This window comes from Crotalus tigris, unplaced genomic scaffold (assembly GCF_016545835.1).
Source record: "Crotalus tigris isolate CLP2741 ecotype Arizona unplaced genomic scaffold, ASM1654583v1 scf7180000018160.1183395, whole genome shotgun sequence".
Taxonomy (NCBI): Eukaryota; Metazoa; Chordata; class Lepidosauria; order Squamata; family Viperidae; genus Crotalus; species Crotalus tigris.
Window position 1 is genome coordinate 773189 of NW_024096855.1, and position 16614 is coordinate 789802.

Here is a 16614-nt window from a genome sequence, read left to right on the forward strand (position 1 = left end):
GTTGCTTAGTGATGGAAGCTTTGGTGTTAATTGTGGTTATAAGTTGAGGATAACTATATATTGATTCTAATCTTGTTTTAAGTATTAAAAAATAAAAAAAAATTTGTTAATTAAAAATTAAATGTAAGTATTTAAAAAATAGTACTAAGTTATGACATTGGCAGTTATGACATTGGCCTAGAAACCAGAAGGTTCAGTTCCAAACCTCTTTTGGGCATGAGGACCAACTGGGCAACCTTGGGCTAGTCACTCTCTCTCTCAGTTCAACTTACCTCAGTTGGGGTTGCCCAATTCCATGCTTCCATATCATCTGCTTTTCTTCAGATCTGTTATTAATCTTCTTTCTTTTTAGTTATACATATCTCTGTTTTTGCTTGTTTAATTTTTAGTTTGATTTCTGGCCTAGTGGCTATAGTAAAGATTTGACCTCATTCAGATTGATTTGACTTGGAATGGGAGTATACAATAATAGGCATTAATTAACAGGTGAAATGAAGGAAAGAAAAATAGATATAGAAAATAAATAGAGAGAAACAACCTTCTAGAACTAAGGAGAAATTTCCTGACAGAACAATTAATCAGTGGAACAATCTGCCTCCAGAAGCTGTGAATGTTCCAACTCTGGAAGTTTTTAAGAAGAGACTGGACAGCCATTTGTCTGAAATGGTATAGGGTTTCCTGCCTGAGCAGGGGGTTGGATTAGATGACCTCCAAGGTCCCTTCCAACTCCTCCAATTATTATTATTAGATATGCAATGTGCTCATGAAACTGAGAGAAAGGGGAAGTATGTAATTCAGTGGTCTGATATGAGAAATAAGGAAGTAAAGATGTAGGTTATGATGTCCCTAAAAGTTAAAATGTATGTCAGCAAGTGTAAATGGGTGACATTTCAATTGAAGGGTCGTTGGTGTTCTCTGAGCTTGATTTTCTTGCAGACGTTTCATTACCAAACTAGGTAACATCATCAATGCTACTGATATATTTCCTAGTTTGGTAATGAAACATCTGCAAAAAAAGCCAAGCTCAGGGAGTATCAAGGACCCTCATTCAAACCTGAGCTACAAATATTCTCCTCTATCGATATCTAATTTATTATGGGTGCTGATGAAAGTAGGAATTCATAGGCTGCTGATAATTGTATGTAGGCACTCTAGTGAATCATATAATGGAAGGAGAGTTTTGGGAGAACATTTGGGAATACAGAAATTTTGCCTACTCACAGGAATGGTCTTGTCATTGAATGTTGATTGAGGTGATGTGATACTTTTAATTCTGTGATTAGCTTCCTGTAAGCCACTATTGGTATTATGCATAGGAGCCTCAATAGGTATATTAAAAAAAACCCTCAAACATTTGAATGTAATCTAAGGGGGCAAAATTATCCTGTTAACTGATATTAATAGATGGATGGGAAGAATGGGGAACAATATAACAAGTTAGAGATATCTCCTGAATTTTATTATTAATGTAGATTACAGAAATCCAAATACTTTGTATGTGTGACTTTAGTTGAAGAGAAAAAGTTTAATTGAACAATAATTAACAGCAACAAAAGATATTTAACCAATTCCTTCATTTCTTCCTTTCTTGATAAATTACAAAGTGACAAAAAAAAAAAAAACCCAACTCCTCACTATCACTTTAAGGACTGACTAACATAAAAGTGGATCGTTTGGCAAATTAAAACAAATAGACATAATAAATTGCAAATATAATCTGGGCAAGAGAAACAGATTAAAGTATTTAAATCTAGACCTATTAGTCTATCTGCTAACAATGATGGACATTAGGATCGTGTTAAGAAAGAATGAGGATCTCTACAATCCTAATATATTAACCACTTTTAATAGAAAAAAAATTGACCTGGGAATACATACCGTTCCTTTCTCCAGTATAGGAGATGGAGAAACCACCAATGGGGTTTCTCTGTCTGCCTGCTCTTGAGACCAAGTAGCCAAACTTGACACGCCCCTCTTGCTAGGAGACCCAGTCTTGACTTGGTCTCAAGCTGTTGAAGACGTGTCAGGGTTGGCTTTCTCAGCAGATTAGCAGGTAGTAAACCATTGGTGAATTCTCCCTTTAATAGTAATATCCCTCAATATAATTTAATAATCCTCACAGTCTGGGAATCATTTCCTACAGTTCCCTGCAGCGCTGGGCTCAGCGCTGCCTTAAATCGGAGGCTTTTGAACTGCAGGGTGTGTGTGTGTGAGGGGAAAGACAATTGCCTTTAATTCGTTCCATTTTCCCCAGGGCTCTGGGGGAAAGGAATTTGTTGTTTTTTTGTGAGCAGCTCACAAACTGCCTTAGGTGAAATTATCACCTCCCCTCTTAGGACCCAAGCAACAGCGTTCCCACTCAGATTGATTCTATTTTACTTCCCAGACCTCCAGAGCTGTTTGGGACACTGCGGGTGCCATTTTGGCTGCCGTTTGAGGCAGCAAAATTTAAAACAACTCCCAAGGCTCCGTTTTTTCCTTTCTCACGATCGGAGACAAATTGGAGCAATTTCCCACAGCCAGTGCACTAGCTTCTACCAGGACATTCCCAACGTTGGGGAAACTTCCCCTGTGTGGTCACAGTAGTTGTTTTCAGCAGCAGAGCTAGTGGCGGCTGCCATTTTTTTTAGCGCTAAAACAACGAAGAGTAAAAAGTTTTCCTGGCATACCTAGGCTGTTTAATCTTCCTCCTATGATTTAATTGTTTCTGTCTTCTGGATCTTTGGTCCCTGGTCAGGTCACACAGCCCTAGAGTCCATAATTTCCACCCGAATTCTGACGGCTGCCATTTTGAATGCCACATAAAAAAAAATTGAACAAATAAATAAATAAATAAAATAGAATAAATTAAAATAAAATTTAGACCTCATCAGGCCAGAGCCTTATAGTCACAAAGGCCTGAGTGATTTTTGAGGGACGTTTTGTTTTATAATATTATACACTAAATTAATCAAGCTTCTATTGATCCTCATCTTTCCTTGCCTGGCTTCTATTCAGACTCTCTGTGCCCTTCATTGGGCCATCTGGTGCACTTTGACTGGCCACCTAAGGCCTCCGAGTGGAGCCCAGAGCAGGTCCCCAACCATACCTTTGGCATCAGCTGCCATTGCCGTGACCAAGCCCAGATAGAGTTGCCTTTTTGGTCAGATGGTTAGGGGAGCAGTCCTCGTTACTTGCTCCAATTTCGCTTCTGCCAACTGCTTCCCTGCCAGAGCTTTGCCTCAGTTTCCCTGAGACAGCTCAACCTAGGATGGAGGACTCCACTGGGCCTCAACCCATGTGCACAGCTCCTCCATCCTCTCGTTACGGCTGACAGACCACCTCCAATCCAGAGGGAGCAGGCAAGCCCACAACCAAGGCTATGGGCACTCTCAGGAAAACTTCCAAGTTGGCAGAAAAGCATGCCAGCCATAAGCACCAGGCTCTGGAGAAGGAGCTCTCCAGAGTGCAGAGACAGGCAGAATTATAGATGGACCAAGTGGCGGCCCCTGAGTTTGACCTTCCTTTAGGTCCTTCGACCTCAGTTCAGGGCGTGTAGTCTCTGACGGAAGATTCCACCACACCTTCTGTACCACCTCAGTAAACAGTTACTAATCCCTCACTTCACTTGGGTTCAGCCCCTGAGGCTACCTTTACTCCAATTGCAGCAGGACTCAGGGGTCCTGACCTTGGAAATATTTTCTCCGATATATGAATGGAGGCCCTGTTATCCAAGGTGTTGGACCGCACTCTAGCAGAACGATCTCTCCATCCACCTGAACGGGGGGCATCCACATCAGCTGCGCCGCCTTATGTTCCTCCTTCAGGGATCCCTATATTCTCAATGAGCGGATACTCATCTCTGCAGGGGTGAGGACCAACCGGACTTCAATTTTTCAGAGGAGGAGGAACTCCCCCCTGAACCCTCCCCATCTGGAGGTCTATTCAATCCGGCCCTGTTTTCTTCCCTTGCTTAGCAGGGTCACCTCAACCGCAAATATTGGGTCGGATCAGTCCCCTCAACTACAGGCCACATTGGATTTCAGTCCAAATCCAATATTCTGTGAAATGGTGGCAGCCCAGCACCACGCTCCCTCTCTTTCTATATTAAGGGGATTAAAAAGCAATGGGTCTCCCCTTCCTCATGTCCTTCCGTAAGCAAGTCAGATAAAAAGGATCCTTGGTACCTCTACAGACTTAAGTGAGGCCCTTGAGGTCCCCAAGGTGGATGAGGCCTGGGTCCCACTGGCATCCCAGACTGCAGTCACTGGAGATATGTCTAAGGCACTTAAAGTGGACAACAAGAAGTGGGAACAGACTTTTCATAAGACTCATCAATCAGTGGCATGGGCTATCAAAACAGCCACCTGGGCATCCTTTTTTGTCCGGACCACCCTCTTATGGCTGTGCCAACTACAGGCCAGAGTCCTTCATGAGGACATTCGGACTCCCAGCATCTAAATACAATGGTGGCTGCAACTGAGTATGCCACGGATGCGGCTCTTCAGTAGGCCAACTTTGCTTCCAGGTCCCTAACCTCCAACATCACAGCCAGAAGGATGCTATGGCTGAAACACTTGCTGGCTGACGCCAAAGTCAAATGGTGTCTCGCTACTGCCTCATATCTGGGCAACAATCTCTTTGGGAGATACTGAATCCGTACCTTGTTGAGAACAGGGATAAATGGAAGGTTATGGCACACCTTACTAGACGGTCTGACAAAAATGCCAATCCATATTTCCGCAGGCAGTTCCTTTGAACAGCAGCAGGTTCAGCAGCTCCCCCAGCCCCCCCCATTCATACACACCCCACCAGGACAGGCCATATGACTGTCTGTATGATAGATCAGGCTTTCGCCCCAGGCAGCAGAACCAATCTAAGAAGCCAGTTCGAGGGGCAGGACGTCCCTTCAGGAAGTCCAAAGGACTCTCACTCCACACTCCTCATAGGGGGAAGACTTGCCCACTTCTTCCATCAGTGGGAACTCACATCCACGGACGTCTGGGTCTTACTATCCCTGGAATTTCTGGCCAGTCTCCCGGATCGCTTAATCTCCTGTTCCACCTCTCAGGATCTGATAAAATAAAGGGACTTATGCAGGAGGCCATTCAACATCTCCTAGAGATTTAGTCCATAGAACCGGTTCCGCTGGACCATGTAGGCAGGAGATTCTATTCCGTCCTCTTTGTGTTTCCCAAGCCCTCGGAGGAATGGAGGGCAATTCTAAACTATTACATTGCTTACAAAAAGTTCAAAAAGCAATTCCTCCAGTCCATTCTGGATGCCATCAGACAAGGAGACTTCCTGATATCAATATACCTCACAGAAGCGTATGTCCATATCCCCATCCATTCAGAACACCGGCGGTTCCTCAAGCTCTGTTACAGGGGCCCCCACTTCCAGTACAAGACCCTTCCTTTTGGCTTTTCCTCGGCACCCAGGGAGTTCACCAAGATCCTGGCTATTCTGGCTGCCCACTTGTGGAAGGTATTGCTATGCGTCCAATGTTATCTGGACGATATTCTGATCCAAGCGTCCTCCTTCTGGGTGGCCCATTAGGACCTGCAACTAACTATTCAGGTCCTCCAGCAGCACGAGTTCTCAGTGAACTTCCAAAAGAGCCAGATGGTTCCCTCATCCAGGCTCCTGCACCTGGGAGCCATCATAGACACCACAAACTGCCATTGTTCCCTGGGCCAGACTCCACCGGTAGGAGCGCCAATGGTTCCTTCTTCCATTCCAGCAGTTGAATGTCAGCGCATCCAGCTGGCAGGGGTCTCCTTCAAGGAGCCAGACCGCCTCACCATCACGACGGACGCCAGCCTCTTCGGTTGGAGAGCCCACCTTCAGTCTCAGTTTGCGCAGGGATGTTGGTCCCACACAGACTTGAGACACAACATCAATTGGCTGGAATTCAGGGCCGTTCACTTGGCTCTCCATCAATTCTGACACTGGATCAGGTATCCTCATGGACAACGTGGAGCCCAAGGCCCATGTGAATCGGCAGGGGGGCTCCAGGTCCAAGTCCCTTAGGTCCAAGGTCCGGTTACTAGGATCCTGGGCAGAGCCCAACCTGGCCTCTCTCAAGGCTGAACACATCTCGGGGGTCAAGAACCGGCAGGCAGACTTTCCTGGTCGCTCCACGATAGACCCCTCAGAATAGGGACTACATCCGGATCTTTTTTCTGGAATATTCAGCAGGTTCGGCCATCCAGTCATCAACCTGTTTGCTTTGTTGAGCAATGCCCAACTCCCCAGGTACGTCTCCCATTAGTATCTTCTGGGGACGGAAGGGACGGGTGCCCTGCAGACTCCGTGGCCACGGGGCCTTCTTTATGCCTTCCCTCCCCTTCCACTCATTCTGGCAACCATCCACAAACTGTTTCAGGAGCAGGCGGAAGTAATCCTCATGGCTCTATACTGGCCGCAGAGACCCTGGCTTGTGAATCTCATGAATCTCTCCTGCTCTCCTCCGTGGAGGATTCCCCCATATTGCATGGGGTCCTCCAACATCTAGACCCTCAGTGGTTACAGTTAGCTGCCTGGCACTTGAGCGCAACATCATAACACAAGAGTTATTCTCTCCATGGGCAATAACCATGTTTCAGGCCTCTCGTGGACCGGCAACTAATCACATTTGTTCCATATGGAACAATTTTTGCAATTGGTGCAGAAGGTGGCAACTGAATGTGTACAATTTAACTATTCCCCAGATCGTAGACTATCTTCTTGACGGTCTGGACAGAGGCCTGGCCCCTGCGACCCTTCATAGGCATGTAGCGGCCCTATCGACATTGCTCACTTGTTCGGACTCAGTTCCTCTAGCTCATCATCCCAGGATAGGCACTTTCATCAAGGGGGCTTACAACACTAGCCCTCCTGTGGTACACAGGTACCCTTTTTGGGAGCTGCCTCGTGTGCTTCGTGCACTAACAAAACTGCCCTTTGAGCCCATAGTTACTATACCATTGCGGGCTTTATCTCTTAAGGTTACTTTCTTGGTCGCCATTGCATCAGCCAGGTGTGTCTCAGAACTGGCTGCTCTCTCGGTCAGGAATGACCTTTGCACCTTCCACTGAGACCAGGTGGTCTTTCGGTTGGATCCCGGCTTCGTGCCCAAGATCAATTCACCTTTCCATAGAACATAGGAAGTCATCTTGCCTGACTTTTGTCCTGATCTCTCCCATGACTTGGAGCAGCAATGCCATACGTTGGATGTCCGCAGGGCCCTGCGGCGTTACATTAAGTGCACAGAACCCTTTCGATGATCTGGGGACCTTTTTTTGTTTCCTTCCGCCCGGCTTCCCTGGGACAGAAGGTATCCGCTGGCACTATCGGCAGGTGGATCAGGTCCTGTATCGGAGGCATACCAATCTTCCTCCTTACCAACTCCAAGTCATATTACGGCCCATTCCACTCGCAGCGCTGCGACATCTGTGGCATGGGCCATTCAGGCATCCATCGAAGAGATTTGCAGGGCTGCAACATGGTCATCGCCCTCCCCTTTTAGACATCATTATAGGATTGACTGTTTTGCTTCAGCGGATGCCTCCTTTGGTCAGTGGGTCCCCCAGCAAGTGGTCTCCAGGGACGTAGATTCGGCCTTATCTGTTTCCCACCCATCGGGACAGTGAGGCTTTGGTATGTCCCATTGGTGGATTCTCCATCTCCTGTACTGGAGAAGGGGCGTTGTCTTACCTGAACGCCTTTTCTCAGTATGGAGATGGAGAATCCACACCCACCCTATGGTCAGTTAGGCCGTTATTAGGGAATTGAGAGCCAATGCCTTGTCCTTGCATCAGTCACTTTCGCCCTCATCAAGACTGGATCTCCTAGCAAGAGGGGACGTGTCAAGTTTGGCTACTTGGTCTCAAGAGCAAGCAGGTAGAGAAAACTCATTGATGGATTCTCCATCTCCGTACTGAGAAAAGGCCTTCAGGTAAGACAACGCCCCTTCTCATTTGTATCCTGCTAATATGTTGCTGTTATATAATTTATTTTTTTCAATTTCTATAACTGCCCATCTAAAACAAATGACTCTTTATAAAATATGAGCTAATATAAGATACTTGTAAAAGCAATTGTGTAAATACCGTATGATTAAAAACTTAGAATTGAAAATATATAAAGGATAACAAGTGGTAGGAAGTTATTTTATTTCTGATACAAATACTTTTCAGAAGTCAGTCCTGATTCACATTCAGTTCTCAATTATGTTAGAACAACATGTTGTAAAACAATGGAAACACTTTTCAACTGAATTTAGGCATTCCAAACAGTGTTTGAAATGATAATGCAATTATAATATCGGACACAATTAAAATAGACAAATATATGGTTCTCTTGTTCCATTATCCATTATTATTTACCATATAACAAAGTACACTTAAAATGACTGACACTGAGCATTCAACACAATCATATGAATTGGAGAAGAATGTGATTTCATGCAGTGTGTGCATATATTAGAGATGTCTCAAACATAGAATATTCCTCATAGCCTATGTGTCTTCAGAGTGTTTACAGGGAAAAAGTTATATAGTATATTTTTCTATAATCTAATTTGTTTCCCTGAAACATTTATGGGTCTACAAATTTAAAATAAATTATTGTTTCCACTAGAAGTTTTTAAAAATCAAAATGTATTGGAACTGATAATGACATTCACATTCTTTATGAATTCATGTGAAATTATAGCAGTTATAATGTGCTAATAGCATAATATAATTTCAATGCATTATTATTTAATGCAGTAAATCAAATGTGCAACTTTTGCTGATCTGCTTTTTTTCTCACATTAATCAGAAACTACTTTTGACAAACAAGCACTGCATACAGATGGTTTAACTATTCCAACTTTTTTATATAAAGATGTAAAATGGATTCAGAAATTCTTTTGAGTCCTGTAGGTATATTGGATTGAAGCCTGTAAGAAATAAATAGTGATTAGAGAAAAGGTAAATTTAAAATCCATATATTTTTGCTTTTCTAAGAACCATTTGCTCTATAATTACAGCAAGATTTGGGATGGAACAAGTTACTCAAATTAGAATTTTATGTATGTGTAGCAATAAAGTTAAATAGGACAAGCTTTATAAACTAGGAGCTAAGATAAGAACCTTGTAAAAGTTGTATAAAAAGAAAAACATTTTGGATACAGACATGTAGAAAATTGGTGCTTCTAGAAAAAGCACCAATTACAAGATGCAAATTTGTGTCTGAGTTCTGAATAGTTTGTCTTAACTTTTAACTCCTAATTGATTTTAGTATTAATTTTAGTATTAAATGTAATATATATTTTTAGGTTTTATATTCTGCTTTTTAAAAGTTGGTTAGCTTTCTTGAATACTTGTCTCAGTAGATTGATCTTGCTGCTACCAGCAACACAACAGTGGTTGGATTAAGTGAGGTACAGTGGTGTGAATATACCATTAATTGACCTTACCACCTTGGACTACACCATTAATTGACCTTACCACCTTGGACTACACCATTAATTGGGCTACCACCTGGACTATTTCCAGTCATTGCCAAGTCGCTCTGGGGCCCTAGCTGGCCTGTTACCAGACCTCTGACCACGAGATTCCTCTCAGTCTCAACGCTGAGATATCTCTTGTGCCAATGGCAGACACCATTGCTGCGCAGGCAGCACAGGACTCCTCCATTAGCCCTCCTGGATGTAAGAGGGCAAGATCATGTAATCAAGAGGCAGCAGGCAGGATCAAGGCCAAGGCAATATCTGGCAAAAGATCCTCCAAGGCAGGCCAAATGTCAACACCAGGCTGTGGATTCATTTGATTTCAGCATTTGCTGGGATAGGTTGAGACTATTTTAGTGAACTTAAGGAACAAGATGAGAAAATGTGCAGCCTTGTTAGTTTTTCTGGATCTTTAGTGGTTTTAAATATTATCAGCCATATCTTCCTTTATTTTGACTGCCTAGTGAGGCTGTACTTGGCGATATTAAGTGATTATTTAGCAATTAGTTATCACATAGAATTTCATCTTGTCATCTACTGAGAGAAGTTTTTTAGAGTCTTGGAATAAGGTATCATCCATATTCTGATGACACCCAATTCTGTTGGTCATCTAATTTCTAAAGGTGGTTTATTTGCTTTTCTAGGACCTAAGTCTATAGTGCACTGGATAAGGATGAACATTAAATTAAATTCACTCAGTGGGGAAGCCAGATTCACTTAACAACTGTGCCAAAAAAGGCTGCAAAATGGCAAAACTCACTTAACAACTAAAATTTTGGGATCAATTGTGATCATAAGTTTAAGACTACCTGTAGATCAGCGGTTCTCAACCTGTGGGTTGCGACCCCATTTGGGGTCGAACGACCATTTCACGGGGGTTGCCAAACAATGCAATCCGCCATTTTTTCTCAGCTGGCGGCACCGTGCATGTACGCCACGCCGCGCATGCGCGCTGCGCATGGGGCGATGTATGGGGCAGCACCGCACATGCGGCAGCACCGCACATGCGGCCCCTCGCATGTGCGCCACGCATGGGGCAGCACATAAGGTCGCCACCGCACATGCGCGTTGCGCATGGGGACGCCATTGTGCATGCGTGCCACACATGGGGGGCGTTGCGCATGTGTGCCGTGCATGGGGGCGCCATTGCGCATGCGTGCCGCACATGGGGGCGCCGGTATAAAAAGGTTGAGAACCACTGCTGTAGATGCTTTTTTATGTACGAGTGAAAGCATTGGCATTGACCTTTAGAGATCTAAATGACTTGGGACCCAAAGGACTCCCAAATTCAATATGACCCTATCTAGTTCTCATAAGATCATCAGGAGATGCTCTTACTTTCTGAGGTCCATTTGGACAAATGAGAAAGTTCTTCTGCTCTGTTGTGGCTAACCTACAGACTGTGTTATCCCAGGCATTACATTAAACCCTTACTTTTGGACTTTTAGGGGAAATGTCAAGATATTCTCCTTTGACCAGGCTTTTTCAAATTCAATTAATTATGCATAATTTTGATTTTTTTTTATTAGTTGTGATGTAAGGGTTCTGGTCTTTGACTTGGAGTGGAGAGATTCAGGTTCTAGTCCATCCTCAACCATTGAACCTCCATAGTTGATTAATAAATAAAATATATTTATTATCAGACCATCCCCTGAGCAGAAACGTAGGATATAAATAACAACAAAATTTCCATAATTTGGACAGCTGGATTTTGCCTTCATGGGAAAATATTCATGATAAGAGATTCATGACAGTGATTTTAAAATATGCAAAAGGCTGTTGTGTAAAAGATGCAGCAAAATAGTTCTGTACTACTTCCAAGAGCAAAATTAGAACTCATACTTGGAAAGAACAGATTTTCACTTAACATTATAAAAGCTTATGGTAAATGTGAGAATGAAATAAGCTTGGCTTTATTTGGAGTAAGGATGATGTAGCAATATCCTGCACTGAGTAGGAAGTTGAACTGCATAATTTGCAGAATTCTTCCATATCTGGTAGCATTTTGGCCTTCTCTTTGGCCTGGGATTCCAGCTCTGGAATATTGCAAGAATTGTGGTGTTCATTGCTGGACATCTACTAGCTTTTAATAACAAAAGGGGCAAATATCAGGCTGATACCTAATTGATTTTTTAGAGATCCTTTAACATTGGGAAAAGATGTTATAGTTCTGCAAGACAAGGTATATTTTCACAATGTAGACAGATCTAATTTTTTCCCATTTGGGGGCTGTTTTCCTGTAGTAATCTATTGATAATCAGACAAGTTTCCTGCTTCTCCAAAAATAAGGTGTTTATTTCTTATGGATTAAAAGATAACAAACTAATTGTATCATAGCATCAGTCTGTTTTTGATTATTATATTAGATTGCTGTGCAAGATATGGATTATAATGATACCATTAGTAAAATAATTGCACGAAGTCAAGAGCGCATAATAATATAACTGTAAGAACAATTGTGTGTCTAATGCATAATTTTGTCAGTTATAGTGCACACATACCTATTGTCACAAATGTAAAAGGTTGAAATTTTTACTTCAGGACTGGATTAGTATGAAAGGTTGGTCCTGTACTCGCCTAATCATTTTTCTAAATGAAACAACATTTTTGCACCTGTTCCATTGAAAAGCAGAATAATTAATACAGCAAGATCCCAGACAATCTATTTTTGCAAAATTTGAGTAACATAAACAACAATTCCAGTTAAATACACAATGGTTCAAATTCATTGCATACAAATTCAATTGAAGGACAGACCTTGGGAACAGAATTCATTCTTAAACTGGGGACTATCTGTACTTGCATCTTTGCAATGGCAGTTTTGTTAATTTTATATAGCTGTGTATGGTTGCGTTAAAATAGCAGAGTTCATCAGAATTTTTCAGCATTCTGGTCTATGGAAATAAATAACATTCTGATGAAAATAATTCAGTTGCACTGATCCAGCTTCTTTCCATGGAAGTTACGGGGAAGAGATCATCCTCCAAATAGACTAAGCAGGATATGCAGAGTAATAGCATACTGTGATACCTGATTTTGGCTTGTTAGGAAGATACAAGCCGGAGTTCTTGTCTTATAGATCATAATAAATAAGTCATAGAAGGTGCTTCCAGAATTTTTCTATTTGCCATGCTGATGACTGTCATTCGGATGCACTCTTGTTACATGCATCAGACTGCTCATCCTCAGTCTAAAAACCCATGAATTTCTGTGATATCTCTACAGGGTTTTTTAAAAATTTTTTTTAGCTATAATTGGACTTCTGTGTTCTGTGCTGCAAGATATCCATAAAGTTCCTTTGTGCACAACTTTTCTTTTTACTAAAGAATATAAATACGTTTTCTTCTAAAGTAGAAAATGTTTTAATATTTTAATTGGAATTTCACACATTAACAGAATGAACAATTATATTTTTTAAATATTAGAAAATACAAATAAATGCAAATAAACACAAAGTCATTGGAACATCACTTTTCATAATGTGTTAGGGTAGTTTGGTTGAGCCACTATAACTTGTAAAAGCTGCAGCGATCATATTCCACATTATTATATTTCAAGGAACTGTATTTGCTTATTTTTCTTTGTTCAGCTTTTCTCCAAGGTCAGTGGTTCATAATTGTGATTAAAAAAGCATTTGAAGGGTTTGTCTCATTTTCCCACTAGTATATGAATGTTACCTGTCTAGATGTTACAATTAGCTAATTTGTTATCAGAGATTTTGTTTTGTATGCATTATCAAAATTAATTTTTCATTACTTTTGGTATGTCTTTTAAAATGTATTTTAAAAGGTATTTTTTTTGAATTTATTATTCATTATTTCTCTTAAAATAGCTTGTTCAGAGTTTATCCAGCACTGTGTGTTACAATCTCAAATGGAAATAAGGTTCAGTTTTATTACATCCGCACAATATTTAGGATATAAGGTTTTGTTTATATAGCTAAACATTACAAGGTTAAATATAATTAGTATGTAATTTTAGAGCATTTTTTTCTTTGCTAAGTTAGAGTTTTATGACATAGAACAGTGATGGCGAACCTTTTAGAGACTGATTGCCCAAACTGCAACGCAAAACCCACTTATGTATCGAGTGCTGGGTAGGTGTGGCCTATTGGGTGGGCATGGCTGCGGTAGTAACCGCATACTGGATGGGTTTAAAAAGTTCAATCAATTCCAACTTTGCAAGATCTTTTTTTTCCCGTGAGAAGTTGAAATTGATTGATTGATTGAACTTTTTTTTTTCACATGGTGGCGGAGGCCTAAAGCGCAAAGGTTTTATAAAACCCAGCTGGAGGCTAGTATTGGGGCGACGGTGCGCATGCCCAAAGAGAAGGCTTTGTGTGCCACCTGTGGTTTGCCACCACAGACATAGAGAGTGGAAATCTTTTGTGGATCAGCCTTGAGTGATTTTGTATCTCTACTTAATATTTGCAAATTAGTGGACCGGGAAATTCTGTCTCCAGAAGACTATATAAAGGGATAGTACTGTGATATTTGTAATGCTAAAGCGAAATCTATAAATTGTAAGAAGTTCATTATTTCTGTTAAATGAGTTTTTGATTAAGCTCGTATCAGAAATTCCCTTCGGGTGCCCTGTACTTCAGTAATTTAAAACTACTGTCAATTGAAAACACAAATTTATGAAAGTGTGTGCTGTGTTTAGATGTAAAATGGAATAATGCATTCTGACATATAGCCCAGATACCCTTTAAAGCTCCACTTTGCTGCTTGGATAAGGCAAGGCAGAGTGCAAGTGAATTAATCTTCAAGACAACATTGTGCTAGGTGTGTACAGGGATTGGAGGGCTGATGCTTGAAGTTACATGCTATCTATAAAGTATTCTTGTGACTTGAAATGTTACAAAAACTTTAATGGAAAGATCAGCTGGTCAGATTGGTACAGGTAGGCCTCAACTTATAACCGTTTGTTTAGTGACTCTTCAAAGTTACAAAGGCACTGAAAAAAGTGGTTATGACCAGTCCTCATACTTATAGCCACCATAACTTTCCAGCTGAAGTCTGACAAGCAAAGTCAAGGGAAGAAGCCAGATTTGCTTAACAGTGTGATTCACTTAACAACTGCAGTGATTCACATAACAAACATGGTAAAAATGGTCATAAAATGGGGTGAGAATCTGCCTTCTTAGCAACTGAAATTTTGTGGCCAATTGTGGCTATAAGTCAAGGACTCCCTCTATTTCTACTATGCCAAGAGATAAATAACTTTAAACGGTGTAAACGTCACAGATTTTTAACGTGTTATCTTTTAGTCATGTTCACTTTCCAGATTTCAGGGCAAAAAACCAGTTTTCTTCCTCCCAGAACGTCATAGTGATTTAATACTTACTACTGCATTAAACAGAATCTATTGTGTTTGTTTTTTCTTTGTAGTATGAAGCTCAGACTCAGTCATTTTCAACAATAATAACAATGCCATTTTCAGTGTTGCTGTTCCTTTATATTTATAACAATTCATTCTGTACAAAATACTAAGAATGCAATGTGTTCATGGCTGAGAACATCCACATGCCCTGATTTTATCTTTATTTGTCGAACTTATTTTTCTAACAAGAGAAAGGTGATGCCTCTAGGCTTGAAACATCTCAAAGTGATGTCACACACCCGCAGAAATGCACCCATTGCATTTTCAAAATAATAATATAGTTTAGTGATAGAGCATAATACCATTCATACCCCCCCTCCCCCATTCCCCCCTCCCCACTGCAAACCTGGCATCTCCATATAAGCTGAAAAAGAGTATATCTGAAATATTAATGAGTCACTGTTTATGAGTAGACCAGAAGAAGAATTATACATGTCCCCTTAGTAAAAGATATTTATTAAGTAAAAGATTTTGAGTGTTTTTTTGAGAAATGTTAAGAAAATGTGCACGAAGGAATTATGGACATCAAGGAAATGTGAGAGGTGATGGATGCAGTTAATGTGAAGAATTTGCTGAGAAGAGAACGAGGGTAAGGATGAGAAGAAATAGAAGGAGGAGGAGGAACTTAAAAGTAGTAGGCATAGATAAATGATTGGTTTGTGAGTAGCGTTGTTGAAAAGAATGCACAGTTATGTTGAGTAAGGGTTGGTTATCGTTTAGAATTATAGATAATTAGATAAGGTTATCTAATAGGTTATCTAAATAGATAAGATTATTGTATAGAATCATATGGAATTATTTTTTCATATATATTTTTGTAACTACTTGTTCTAACTGCTGAATTCTGTAACTAAAGTTATAATTTCCTGGACTATTACCTTTTAACAATGGTTTTGGAGTTCTACTACTGTCTGCAAGTCAGTGTGAGTTATCAACAAGATATTTGGAAAGTTATTAAAGGAAATGTTTAGTAAATTATAAGTTGAATTGTATAGTAATACTTCAGATTGTGGAGCTTTTGGACAAACCCTTAGAAAATCATATAATGATTCCAAAGAAGGTCATGGACAACAATTACCTTGCTTTTTTTGGTTTCTGGCACTAAAGAAATCTATGAAGCCATATTGAAAACCTTTCTTTTCCCTCCTAGGATAGAACTCCTTCTTAGGATAATATTCCATGAACGTAACTTGAGAAACTGAAATAAAGTCCATCATCACCTGAAGGGGAAAAAGAAATGAAAAATTAAATGAAATATTGTGATTGAAGTGTTGGTCTGAGACTAAGAAGACTGAACTTCTGGTTTACACTAAGTTCTAGCACCATTAGCTTCAACTGCATAATGGTAATAATAAAATGCTTTTGTGACTGTACCCCAGTCCATTCTGGTTATAAAGTAATCCCAAAGGGCTTTTTTCACTTCACAGACTCTTAAAAAAAACCCCTACAATACTAGAAAAGTGATCAGGTTGGCCAACCCAGGTGGTAATATAGATCCTGTATTAGTAGAGTGTTTTTCTTCCACATTTTTTTCTGCCTGGTGAACAGAACGAAAGCGACAAGCTTTAGCAATGGACCACACTTGCAGAAGACGATCTTTGTTACCATATATCTTTTAAAATTGGAACAGATTAGATGACAGTCATGGAAGCTGAGGATTAGATGACAATCATGGAAGGGAGAACTGTGTTCTCTTCCTCACTTCCCTTCTTTGTTGCAAGGATCATAATGTGCTCAACAGAATTTGAATTGGTTGACTCTTCTTCTCTTTTCTA

The 16614-nt window shown here is 40.7% G+C and overlaps 1 protein-coding gene and 1 long non-coding RNA gene across 2 annotated transcripts in view; one reads left to right on the forward strand and one right to left on the reverse strand.

Moving 5' to 3' along the window:
* Positions 1-16614, forward strand: part of PHF2 (PHD finger protein 2) — a 140161-nt gene that overhangs the window by 7273 nt on the left and 116274 nt on the right. The gene's annotated exons all lie outside the window — the stretch shown is intronic.
* On the reverse strand, positions 636-16178 carry LOC120310299. The gene is made up of 3 exons (XR_005557310.1): positions 15918-16178; positions 11959-12070; positions 636-8905 (listed from the first exon to the last, which is right to left on the reverse strand). It is a non-coding gene; the product is annotated as an uncharacterized LOC120310299 (long non-coding RNA).